Genomic DNA, 12,796 nt, shown 5'->3' on the forward strand with positions numbered 1-12,796 from the left:
TAATTAAACCGCTCGGTCAATGGCGTGCGCGCAAAAAAATTCCAAAGTCCAAAATAGTGCATTTTTGGTCACTTTTTATATCATTTAAAAATGAATAAAAAGTGATCAATAAGTCCTATCAATGCAAAAATGGTACCGTTAAAAACTTCAGATCACGGCGCAAAAAATGAGCCCTCATACCGCCCCATACACGGAAAAATAAAAAAGTTATAGGGGTCAGAAGATGACAATTTTAAACGTATTAATTTTCCTGCATGTAGTTATGATTTTTTCCAGAAGTCCGACAAAATCAAACCTATATAAGTAGGGTATCATTTTAATCGTATGGACCTACAGAATACATATCAGGTGTCATTTTTACCGAAAAATGTACTACGTAGAAACGGAAGCCCCCAAAAGTTACAAAACAGCGTGTTTTTTTTCAATTTTGTCGCACAATGATTTTTTTTCCCGCTTCACCATAGATTTTTAGGCAAAATGACTGACGTCATTACAAAGTAGAATTGGTGGCGCAAAAAATAAGCCATCATATGGATTTTTAGGTGTAAATTTGAAAGAGTTATGATTTTTTAAAGGCAAGGAGCAAAAAACGAAAATGCAAAAACGGAAAAACCTCCGGTCCTTAAGGGGTTAAGGAGGCCATTTAGTCAGCAGCAGCAGAAGTCCTGTGCCTGGACGCTCCAACAGCGGCCAGACACAAGCAGAAGCAGCAGAAGCAGCAGCACCACCTTTTGTTTTTTGGCTGCAGCAGCAAGGCCCACAGGGCTGGCTAGCTGGCTAGCCAGCAAGCAGGTAGCAATGAAAGTAGGAATCTTTCTTTTTAACCCTGTAAGGGGGTGGTGCACTGTACCCGAAGATACTGCCATATCGGGTCAATGCATAGGGCGACGGAAGCAAGCTTCGAAATCGGCCCCCGTTCTCAAAAATCCATTTAATATATGGTCCCCAGATAGGGGACGTATCAGATATTAAACTGATAAGAACAGATTTTTTTTTTTTTTTTTTTTTTTTTAAACCCTCAGATAAGGGATGAAAGTACTCAAAACAATACTTTCAAAACTGGCATTACAAACTTTCTGTAACACACAACCCTCTCATCATCGGGAACTTTATTTATAATCAAAAACAGACAAAATTACAAGTACATGAAAAACATCAAGATAAATCAACAGAATGAATCCATTTTTTCGTTTTCCAAATACCCTCCGCATCAATCCCACCCCTCCTAGCATCCCACAAATAACACAAATAAAGCTTTCCTAACACCATCCTCACACTATTATTTACACTTATTTCCTTTCTCAAAAACAAATAAACATTCCGAACATCCCATAAGACTTCTTTAATACACGACAACAATAACCACAACACTCTTTCATTCTGACCACCACTCACACATAATCCAAACATCATCATTTCATAATACAAAAATTCCACACCTGTTAATTCCTTGCACAAAGGCCCAAGTTTTCTCACAACCTCACGAGCATACTTACAATTCCAAAAAAGATGAATAACACTTTCAAAACCATTACAATTCTCCCTAGGACACACATCACATCTCACCAAACCCCTTGCTTTCTGAAACTCTCTCACTGGCAACACCCCATGCAAACTTTGCCATACAATCTCCTTTTGCTTATTAGACATACCATCCATCCTCACTTTCTTCCAAACTTTTTCCACATCCGCTCCTCTCACAGAATTAATATTACATACAACCTCTTTACTCTCAATCATTTTCATCAACAAACGTTTATTCTTCAAAACACTCACCTCTTCTTCTATCAACTCAAATTTCTCCAAAAACCTCACAACCCACTCATACCATTTAGGAACCTCAAAAGCAATAGGCCTATTCAAATCCCTCTCACACCACTTCAACCTGACAAAAAATCTACCAGCCAGAAATCTTGTCATACAGGACACCTTTCTATCACTCCCAATAATAGCTAAAATAAAAACTAAAATATTCACTCCAAAGTACACCTCCAAATTTGGAAAACTCATACCACCCTTCTTCCAATTTTTCACCACTATTTCTCTCCTCAACCTCTCAACTTTAGAACCCCAAAAAAAGACAAACAGAACCCTGTTCAAGCTCCTCAAACCCATATAATGGGGAGGAAAAATCATAGCAACATACAGAAAAATTGGTAACACAACACTTTTAATAACTACAATCTTCCCAATGAAGGAAAGACTTCTCAAACTCCAATAATTTAGACGCAACTCCACCTTCTTTTTCGCCTCCTCCCAACTCTCTTTCCCATCCAAATCGTCACTAAACTTAATCCCCAACACTTTAATAGACCCCTCCACAACATTCACCCCAACATCTCTACTTAATCTACTCTCACCAAAACACTTACATTCACTCTTTAACCAATTAACCTTAAAAGCAGATGCACCACAAAAAATAGACACTAAAAGTTTCACCCTCCTCACAGCGGACTCAGAATCACACAGGACACATACATCATCCATATAAGCATTAACTTTAAACTCCCTTCCATCACTACCAGGAATGCGTACACCTCTCACTATCTTATCCCTCCTAATCATACATACCAGAGGCTCAATAGCACATATAAATGCCACTGGTGATAAAGGACACCCCTGCCTAACCCCTGAGAACACATTCACTCTTCTCCCCACACATCCATTAACAAGCATCCTACTATATATTTTGTCATACAAACTCCTAACTCTCCACACAAAGTCACTCGGAAAACCCATACGCAACAACACCCTGAACAAGAAACTATGAGACAGCCTATCATACGCTTTTTCAAAATCTAATGACAACAAACACACATCTTGCTTCCTACTCTTACAATCCCACAAACAATCTCTCAACAAACACAAACTCTCCTGTATACGACGTCCAGGCACAGCACAAAACTGATCATCACCCACCACGCTTTCAACAACATCTCTCATCCGATTGGCAATAATTTTCGCATAGATCTTATAATCACAATTAAGTAATGTAATTGGACGCCAATTCTTTAAACTTTTTAAATCCCCTTTTTTCGGAATCAGCACAACCACACCCCCACGCATACTCTCCGCAACCTCCATATTCTCCCACATAAACTGACACACTTCAACTACATCCTTCCCCACCACATTCCATAACAACCGATAAAATTCCACAGGCAAACCATCCTCACCTGGAGTCTTATTTGCTGACATTTTCTGCACTACATCCCAAACTTCCTCACTTGATATACCACGCATAACAAAAGCCTGCTCAGCCTCTCCAAGTTTCCTTTCCAACACACTCAATACCTCATTCTCCAAATTCTCATCCCTCCACTTCTCTCCATACAATTCTTCATAAAAAACTGCAACTTCCTCACTCACACCATCACCAGACACAACACTACCATCCTCTTTCACAATCACATCAATAACCGGCTTTTTTGAAAAAACTTTTTTGAAAAAATAACGTGAACATTTTTCATCATGTTCCCTCTTATCTAATTTAGCTCTATACATAATACTCCTCCCTTTCTCCAACACAAACTCATTAATGTCCCTTTTAACACTCACAATTTCATTCTGAACATCCACACCACAGTCTCTCAATCTATACAAAAAGGATAGACGGGCATTTAACTTAACATATTGTTCCCTCTTAATAGCAGCAATTTTATAACCAAAAGACCTAAAAAAGGATTTTGTTTTCTTTTTAACCCATTCCCACCACAAAATAATGTTATCAAACTCACTTTTCCTTTCACGCCATTTTTTATATATGCATTCATACTGGTCTCTCACATCCACACTATCTAAATGTTTAATATTCATCTTCCACAAACCTCTCCCATACACAGCATTCTGACCCACATCAATCTCACACAGCAAAGACTCATGGTCCGAATAACAAACAGACCTCTGTCTGTAACTTAATGCATTAACATTCTCAGACAAAAAACAATAATCTAACTTAGAGTGAACATTCCCCCTATCTGCATGATAAGTGCATAAATTAGGACTAACTTTGCATAAATCCTGAATATCTTTAAACCTAAAATCTGAAACTAACTCAAATAATTTTCTTCCTGATATATCAAATGCTTTCTTACATAAGTCCACATTCATATCTCCAACTAAAATAATAGGTATTTTACCTTGAACATAAAATTTTAATTTCTCAAACAAATTTTTTCTTTCATTTTTGCATGCAGAAGCATACACATTTATAACACGAAACATAATACCTTTATAACATAAATTAACAGAAATACACCTACCAGGCTCAATAACTAAATAACTTTCAACAGAAATTTCAGGTGATTTAATTAAAACACCCACACCATCATTCTTATTCACTGAACTCCCAGACCACACACACCGACTATACACCCATTCATCCTGACTTACTGCGAACTCAATACCACATTCCTGCAAACAGAAAATTGAAGCATTCTCTTGTGCTAAAAAACTTAAAATAGCAGCTCTCCTAGCCTTATTTTTAAATACTCTCACATTTTGAGAACAAATAATAATGCTCATAACTATATACAAACACAAAGCAGGTATAACATAACCATTAGAAAATAGGTGATTCACTACCTGATATCATTTGCATATCAAGTCCCGGCAAACCTATTGAGAACACATAGTAAAACACAAAGCAGGTATAACAAAGTCATTAGAAAACAGGTGCTTCACCACCTGATAACATTTCATATCAAGTCCCGGCATATCTATTCACCACTTTCAGCAGTCTCCATAATGTCCGTTTCCAGCACTTCAAATGTGTTCCTGGTTTCTGGCGCCAAATTCGTACTCTCCTCACCACGTCTTTTTTTGGCGGACTTCCCACCATGCACCAGCTTGAAGCCATCATTATTTTCATCCTGGACATTATGTTTCCCACCACCCTCCCTGTTACACAAACTAGTCTCTCCAGAGGACTGAAACTCCTCTATGTTAGCAGGATCAGAGGGATGAACAGATTCAGCTGTGTGAACAGGGCTCTGCACTCCCTCAATCACCTCCTCCAGCTTCCTAAAGGCATCAGCCACCGCAACTTGTACATCCACAGGTTTCTGAGGAATAACTTTCAGTTTTTGAGGGGCCAACTTCCTCACAATTTCCTCCCCTCTTGCAGCACTTGCATAGCTTGGTCTTTTTGTACCAGGACAGTCTTTATAAACATGCCCTTCCTCACGGCACAGGTCACATTTTTTTGTGTTGGGGCAACTCCCCGCATGGTGACCAGTACCATTACAGTTCCGGCACACCTGTCCCTTAAGGCAGCTCTCTTTCACGTGGCCAAAAGAAAAACAATTGCGGCAATAATAAGGCTGTCCAGCATAGGATAAATATCCCCTATGTCCAGCAACTGAAAAACTAGCTGGGGGATGTTTAAAGCCACCAACACAACTGGGATCCACTTTCAGTTTCACAACAAATTTATATTTGCAATTAAAGATTCCCAGTACATTGGTCTGTTTTTCACCTCCACGCACAGAGTCACAATATTGGCGCAGAAAACTTTCAATTATAGCCACATCCGTGAAAGGGTTATAAACATGCACAAGGACAGTTTTTTCTTGAAACCCAAACAAAGGAGTAATCTTCACTCCCTCCATCATGGGGTCCTTGCTGAAATTTCTCAAACGTTCATAAACATCAAGGCACCTACCTTCCTGCTCAAAGGTGACCTCATAAGAACCCTTGCGAGGAGCCTCATTAACGCTGAATATTTCTGACTTGTCCACTCCAAGCTTCAGCATGATGATGTCCCGAACCAGGTAAACAACATTGTTCTTCACAGCACTTCCGGGATCCACCTCCAAACGAATGGTATTCTTCAGACCAGCCATCTCTCCAGGCAGAACTGTCGGCACGAAACCACAGAAAGAGAATCCCTTCCAGCAAACTGGGTAAACCCAGAGATCGCACCCTCAGGCGAGACCAAGGCAACTGCACTTGATCTTAGCCAAAAGGCCGAGAAGCGATAACCGTGAAAGGGGCGGGCCCAACAAGGTCCCCTTCATGGGCACTATCACTGCTTGCTGTCAGGGAGGCTGCCAGACAATTTTCCATGCACACTCTGGGCTGGGGGGCAGTCAACCACCAGTACACACAGCAGAACCTAAACCCATACCATTATTGCTAAGCAGCAAGACAGGGGCCCATTGCACTCCCACGGGGCCTTTTTAAATGCAATCCATAACCCGGATTTGCCAGGAACCCTTCTTACTCCTCCTACTTGCATGTGACACTGGGCTTAGGATCTGCATAGGAAACACACACACAAGCACACACCTACCTTTGTTGCCTGCAGATGCCTCCTTGGCTGTCCCCAAACGGTATCAAACCAACACCCACGGGAAGCTGTAAGCATAGAGGACATGCCTGCACCCCATTGGACTTACCTGTGTGGGTTAAATCCGGGTTATTTGACAACCTATGGCGGTGATGGTTCTGCTCAGGCAGAGCAGTGCTGATGCTCCTCATAAAGCTGTCGCTGCTGTGAAGGTTCTAGGTGACATCACAAATCCCTATGGTTACATACACAACAAAGCTGGGTTGTTGTTGTTTACACTCTGCAAGGCCTGTGGAAGTGAGTGACATCATAGCACTGTAGTTCTGAGGGTTCAAGATGGATGCAACAATCTCCTGTTGCTTCTATGAAGGCCGTAATAGACGACATCACCAAACAGCTCCATAGTCACATACACAGCAAAGGAGAGATGTTGTTTACACCTAGTGATGTCAGTGGTATTGAGTGACATCACAGCACAGTGCTAAGGCTCCTGGGCCTGGACACAGCAGCGGCTGCAATATCTCAACGGAGAATACGTTTATATCTATGTGTGTGTGTGCGCATATATATATATATATATATATATATATATATATATATATTTCTCCGCCGAAATCACTTTTAAACCCATTTCCACCTTTTTTTCCCTTCTCTTCCTCTTACTTTTTTTTCACGTTTTTTTACGTTTTTCTCCTTTTCGCCTCTTTTCTGGGCGTATTATTCTTCTTTTTCTTCTTTTTTTTCGTCTAATGCATACCCCATCAGTGCAGCAATGCTTATTCAATACCGCCAGCAGATGGAGACACTGGGGGATAATTTTCTAAGGATTTATACTGATTTTTCCTGTCTGAATTTGTCGCACAGAAAGTTGCAGGCCAAATATGTTGTCACGATGCCGGCTGGCAGGAGGTGGATCCTCTGTGCCAGAGAGGGATGGCGTGGACCGCGCTAGTGGACCGGTTCTAAGCCACTACAGGTTTTCACCAGAGCCCGCCGCAAAGCGGGATGGTCTTGCTGCGGCGGTAGTGACCAGGTCGTATCCACTAGCAACGGCTTACCTCTCTGGCTGCTGAAGATGCTGAAGATAGGCGCGGTACAATGGAGTAGGCAGAAGCAAGGTCGGACGTAGCAGAAGGTCGGGGGCAGGCGGCAAGGATCGTAGTCAGGGGCAACGGCAGGAGGTCAGGAACACGGACTAGGAACAGACTAGGGAATGCTTTCACTAGGCACTAAGGCAACAAGATCCGGCAAGGGAGTGCAGGGGAAGTGAGGTAATATAGGGAAGTGCACAGGTGATTACCAATTAAGCTAATAGGGAAGATTGGGCCAGGCACCATCATTGGTGCACTGGCCCTTTAAATCGCAGAGACCCGGCGCGCGCGCGCCCTAGGGAGCGGGGCCGCGCGCGCCGGGACAGGACCGAGGGAGAGCGAGTCAGGTACGGGGACCGGGGTGCGCATCGCGAGCGGGCGCTATCCGCATCGCGAATCGCACCCCGGCTGAAGGCGGGACCGCAGCGCACCCGGTCAGTGGATCTGACCGGGGCGCTGCAACAACGAAGATGAGGCGAGCGCTCCGGGGAGGAACGGGGACCCGGAGCGCTCGGCGTAACAGTACCCCCCCCCTTGGGTCTCCCCCTCTTCTTGGGGCCAAAGAACCTGAAGAAAAAAAACTCAATTACTCCGAGATTAGGTCCAATGCAAATTAGGAGGGGTTCTGTGTGGAAATGTACGAGACAGTCCAATCTTTTATTGAAAAAACAATAGATGTAGAGGGGTCTGGCGAGACTGGTCACAGGAACGTAAAACCTGTTGATGAGAGAGGCCAAAAAACATTTTCCTGCAGATCCGGAATCCAAGAAGAGCATAGTAGAGAAGGAGAAGGTAGAGGCAGATATCCGCACAGGCACAGTAAGGCGTGGAGAAGCAGAGTTGACATCAAGAACTGTGTCACCTTCGTGCGGAGTCAGCGTGCGTCTTTCCAGGCGGGGAGGACGGATAAGACAATCCTTCAGGAAGTGTTCGGTACCGGCATAGTACAGGCAAAGATTCTCCATGCGGCGTCGTGTCCTCTCTCGAGGTGTCAAGCAAGACCGGTCAACATGCATAGCCTCCGCGGCGGGAAGCACAGGAACAGATTGCAGAGGACCAGAGGAGAGAGGAGCCGGAGAGAAAAAACGCTTCGTGCGAACAAAGTCCATATCCAGGCGGAGCTCCAGACGCCATCCGGAAGAACGCATGTCAATGCGAGTGGCTAGATGAATGAGTTCATGTAGGTCAGCAGGAGTCTCTCGTGCGGCCAGAACATCTTTAATGTTGCTGGATAGGCCTTTTTTAAAGGTCGCGCAGAGAGTCTCACTATTCCAGGACAACTCGTAAGCAAGAGCACGGAACTGAATGGCGTACTCGCCAACGGAAGAAACACCCTGGGCCAGGTTCAGCAGGGCAATCTCGGCTGAAGAAGCTCGGGCAGGTTCCTCAAAGACACTTCGAATTTCCGAGAAGAAGGAGTGTACAGAGGCAGTGACGGGGTCATTGCGGTCCCAGAGCGGTGCGGCCCATGACAGGGCTTTTCCAGACAGAAGGCAGAACACGAAAGCCACCTTAGACCTTTCAGTAGGAAACTGGTCCGACATCATCTCCAAGTGCTGGGAACATTGCGAAAGAAAGCCATGGCAATACTTAGAGTCCCCATTAAATTTGTCCGGCAAGGACAGGCGGAGGCTAGGAGTGGCCACTTGCTGCGGAAGGGGTGCAGGAGCTGGCGGAGGAGATGATTGCTGAAGAAGTTGCGAATGTTGGCGCACTTCCGACAGCTGGTGGGTTAGAAGGGCGACCTGTCGGGCGATATCAGAGGCAACTGGCAGGGGATGTTGGTGCAAAATGGTGGACACTTCCGACAGCTGGTGGGTTAGATGGGCGATCTGTCGGGCGATATCAGAGACAACTGGCAGGGGAACCTCAGCGGGATCCATGGCCGGATCTACTGTCACGATGCCGGCTGGCAGGAGGTGGATCCTCTGTGCCAGAGAGGGATGGCGTGGACCGCGCTAGTGGACCGGTTCTAAGCCACTACAGGTTTTCACCAGAGCCCGCCGCAAAGCGGGATGGTCTTGCTGCGGCGGTAGTGACCAGGTCGTATCCACTAGCAACGGCTTACCTCTCTGGCTGCTGAAGATGCTGAAGATAGGCGCGGTACAATGGAGTAGGCAGAAGCAAGGTCGGACGTAGCAGAAGGTCGGGGGCAGGCGGCAAGGATCGTAGTCAGGGGCAACGGCAGGAGGTCAGGAACACGGACTAGGAACAGACTAGGGAATGCTTTCACTAGGCACTAAGGCAACAAGATCCGGCAAGGGAGTGCAGGGGAAGTGAGGTAATATAGGGAAGTGCACAGGTGATTACCAATTAAGCTAATAGGGAAGATTGGGCCAGGCACCATCATTGGTGCACTGGCCCTTTAAATCGCAGAGACCCGGCGCGCGCGCGCCCTAGGGAGCGGGGCCGCGCGCGCCGGGACAGGACCGAGGGAGAGCGAGTCAGGTACGGGGACCGGGGTGCGCATCGCGAGCGGGCGCTATCCGCATCGCGAATCGCACCCCGGCTGAAGGCGGGACCGCAGCGCACCCGGTCAGTGGATCTGACCGGGGCGCTGCAACAACGAAGATGAGGCGAGCGCTCCGGGGAGGAACGGGGACCCGGAGCGCTCGGCGTAACATATGTGTGACATTTCTGCGACTTTAGCTTCTAGAGCATTTTTACAACATTATACATAGGTGCTGAATACATAAAAAGCGACTGTTCAGCGACAGACAAGTCGCATCGGCTGAAAGTAGGCCAGAATGTCAGTCCATGTTGGAGCAGGTTTAGATACAGTCTAAAGCATAGATCTCAAAGTCTGTGCACAGAATTTAGCAAGGGCCTCGCACCTTCTGATGCATCAGGTAGGTGCACAATAGCATAGCCTAACCCTCTGTACTTTGGTCTATATTGATGCGGGACATAGACAGCCAGCTGATGACCAATCCATTAGTGCAATGGATGGCTGGAAGCATTTGTCTTTGCCTTTGCAATACCACAGAAGCAATGCATGGTCAATGTACAGCAATGACACACCTGTGTGAACAGCCAGGAGACCCCCCCCCCCCCCCCCCATGTTATGTTACATAGTTACATAGTTAGTACGGTCGAAAAAAGACATATGTCCATCACGTTCAACCAGGGAATTAAGGGGTAGGGGTGTGGCGCGATATTGGGGAAGGGATGAGATTTTATATTTCTTCATAAGCATTAATCTTATTTTGTCAATTAGGAACATTCAGCACCCACCCGCTATCAAGGCAGCTGCCTATCATGTCATGCCCTACCTGCACAGGTGTGCTGGCTACTCAAATGATCCAATTAAGGAGGCCATTTAGTCAGCAGCAGCAGAAGTCCTGTGCCTGGACGCTCCAACAGGGGCCAGACACAAGCAGAAGCAGAAGCAGCAGAAGCAGCAGCAGCACCACCTTTTGTTTTTTGGCTGCAGCAGCAGCAGCAAGGCCCACAGGGCTGGCTAGCTGGCTAGCCAGCAAGCAGGTAGCAATGAAAGTAGGAATCTTTCTTTTTAACCCTGTAAGGGGGTGGTGCACTGTACCCGAAGATACTGCCATATCGGGTCAATGCATAGGGCGACGGAAGCAAGCTTCGAAATCGGCCCCCGTTCTCAAAAATCCATTTAATATATGGTCCCCAGATAGGGGACGTATCAGATATTAAACTGATAAGAACAGATACTACACTTGATCTTAGCCAAAAGGCCGAGAAGCGATAACCGTGAAAGGGGCGGGCCCAACAAGGTCCCCTTCATGGGCACTATCACTGCTTGCTGTCAGGGAGGCTGCCAGACAATTTTCCATGCACACTCTGGGCTGGGGGGCAGTCAACCACCAGTACACACAGCAGAACCTAAACCCATACCATTATTGCTAAGCAGCAAGACAGGGGCCCATTGCACTCCCACGGGGCCTTTTTAAATGCAATCCATAACCCGGATTTGCCAGGAACCCTTCTTACTCCTCCTACTTGCATGTGACACTGGGCTTAGGATCTGCATAGGAAACACACACACAAGCACACACCTACCTTTGTTGCCTGCAGATGCCTCCTTGGCTGTCCCCAAACGGTATCAAACCAACACCCACGGGAAGCTGTAAGCATAGAGGACATGCCTGCACCCCATTGGACTTACCTGTGTGGGTTAAATCCGGGTTATTTGACAACCTATGGCGGTGATGGTTCTGCTCAGGCAGAGCAGTGCTGATGCTCCTCATAAAGCTGTCGCTGCTGTGAAGGTTCTAGGTGACATCACAAATCCCTATGGTTACATACACAACAAAGCTGGGTTGTTGTTGTTTACACTCTGCAAGGCCTGTGGAAGTGAGTGACATCATAGCACTGTAGTTCTGAGGGTTCAAGATGGATGCAACAATCTCCTGTTGCTTCTATGAAGGCCGTAATAGACGACATCACCAAACAGCTCCATAGTCACATACACAGCAAAGGAGAGATGTTGTTTACACCTAGTGATGTCAGTGGTATTGAGTGACATCACAGCACAGTGCTAAGGCTCCTGGGCCTGGACACAGCAGCGGCTGCAATATCTCAACGGAGAATACGTTTATATCTATGTGTGTGTGTGCGCATATATATATATATATATATATATATATATATATTTCTCCGCCGAAATCACTTTTAAACCCATTTCCACCTTTTTTTCCCTTCTCTTCCTCTTACTTTTTTTTCACGTTTTTTTACGTTTTTCTCCTTTTCGCCTCTTTTCTGGGCGTATTATTCTTCTTTTTCTTCTTTTTTTTCGTCTAATGCATACCCCATCAGTGCAGCAATGCTTATTCAATACCGCCAGCAGATGGAGACACTGGGGGATAATTTTCTAAGGATTTATACTGATTTTTCCTGTCTGAATTTGTCGCACAGAAAGTTGCAGGCCAAATATGTGTGACATTTCTGCGACTTTAGCTTCTAGAGCATTTTTACAACATTATACATAGGTGCTGAATACATAAAAAGCGACTGTTCAGCGACAGACAAGTCGCATCGGCTGAAAGTAGGCCAGAATGTCAGTCCATGTTGGAGCAGGTTTAGATACAGTCTAAAGCATAGATCTCAAAGTCTGTGCACAGAATTTAGCAAGGGCCTCGCACCTTCTGATGCATCAGGTAGGTGCACAATAGCATAGCCTAACCCTCTGTACTTTGGTCTATATTGATGCGGGACATAGACAGCCAGCTGATGACCAATCCATTAGTGCAATGGATGGCTGGAAGCATTTGTCTTTGCCTTTGCAATACCACAGAAGCAATGCATGGTCAATGTACAGCAATGACACACCTGTGTGAACAGCCAGGAGACCCCCCCCCCCCCCCCCCCATGTTATGTTACATAGTTACATAGTTAGTACGGTCGAAAAAAGACATATGTCCATCACGTTCAACCAGGGAATTAAGGG

At 45.5% G+C, this 12,796-nt stretch overlaps 2 non-coding genes across 2 annotated transcripts; both read right to left on the bottom strand.

The window, feature by feature from the left end:
* Positions 1-834: 834 nt before the first annotated feature.
* On the bottom strand, positions 835-1,031 carry LOC130345540 (U2 spliceosomal RNA). The gene has a single exon (XR_008884251.1). It is a non-coding gene; the product is annotated as a U2 spliceosomal RNA (small nuclear RNA).
* Positions 1,032-10,905: 9,874 nt separating this feature from the next.
* Positions 10,906-11,096, bottom strand: LOC130345513 (U2 spliceosomal RNA). Its single transcript, XR_008884224.1, has one exon. It is a non-coding gene; the product is annotated as a U2 spliceosomal RNA (small nuclear RNA).
* Between the last annotated feature and the right edge of the window lie 1,700 nt (positions 11,097-12,796).

The sequence above is a fragment of the Hyla sarda genome, unplaced genomic scaffold (assembly GCF_029499605.1).
Source record: "Hyla sarda isolate aHylSar1 unplaced genomic scaffold, aHylSar1.hap1 scaffold_752, whole genome shotgun sequence".
In the NCBI taxonomy this organism is placed as follows: Eukaryota; Metazoa; Chordata; class Amphibia; order Anura; family Hylidae; genus Hyla; species Hyla sarda.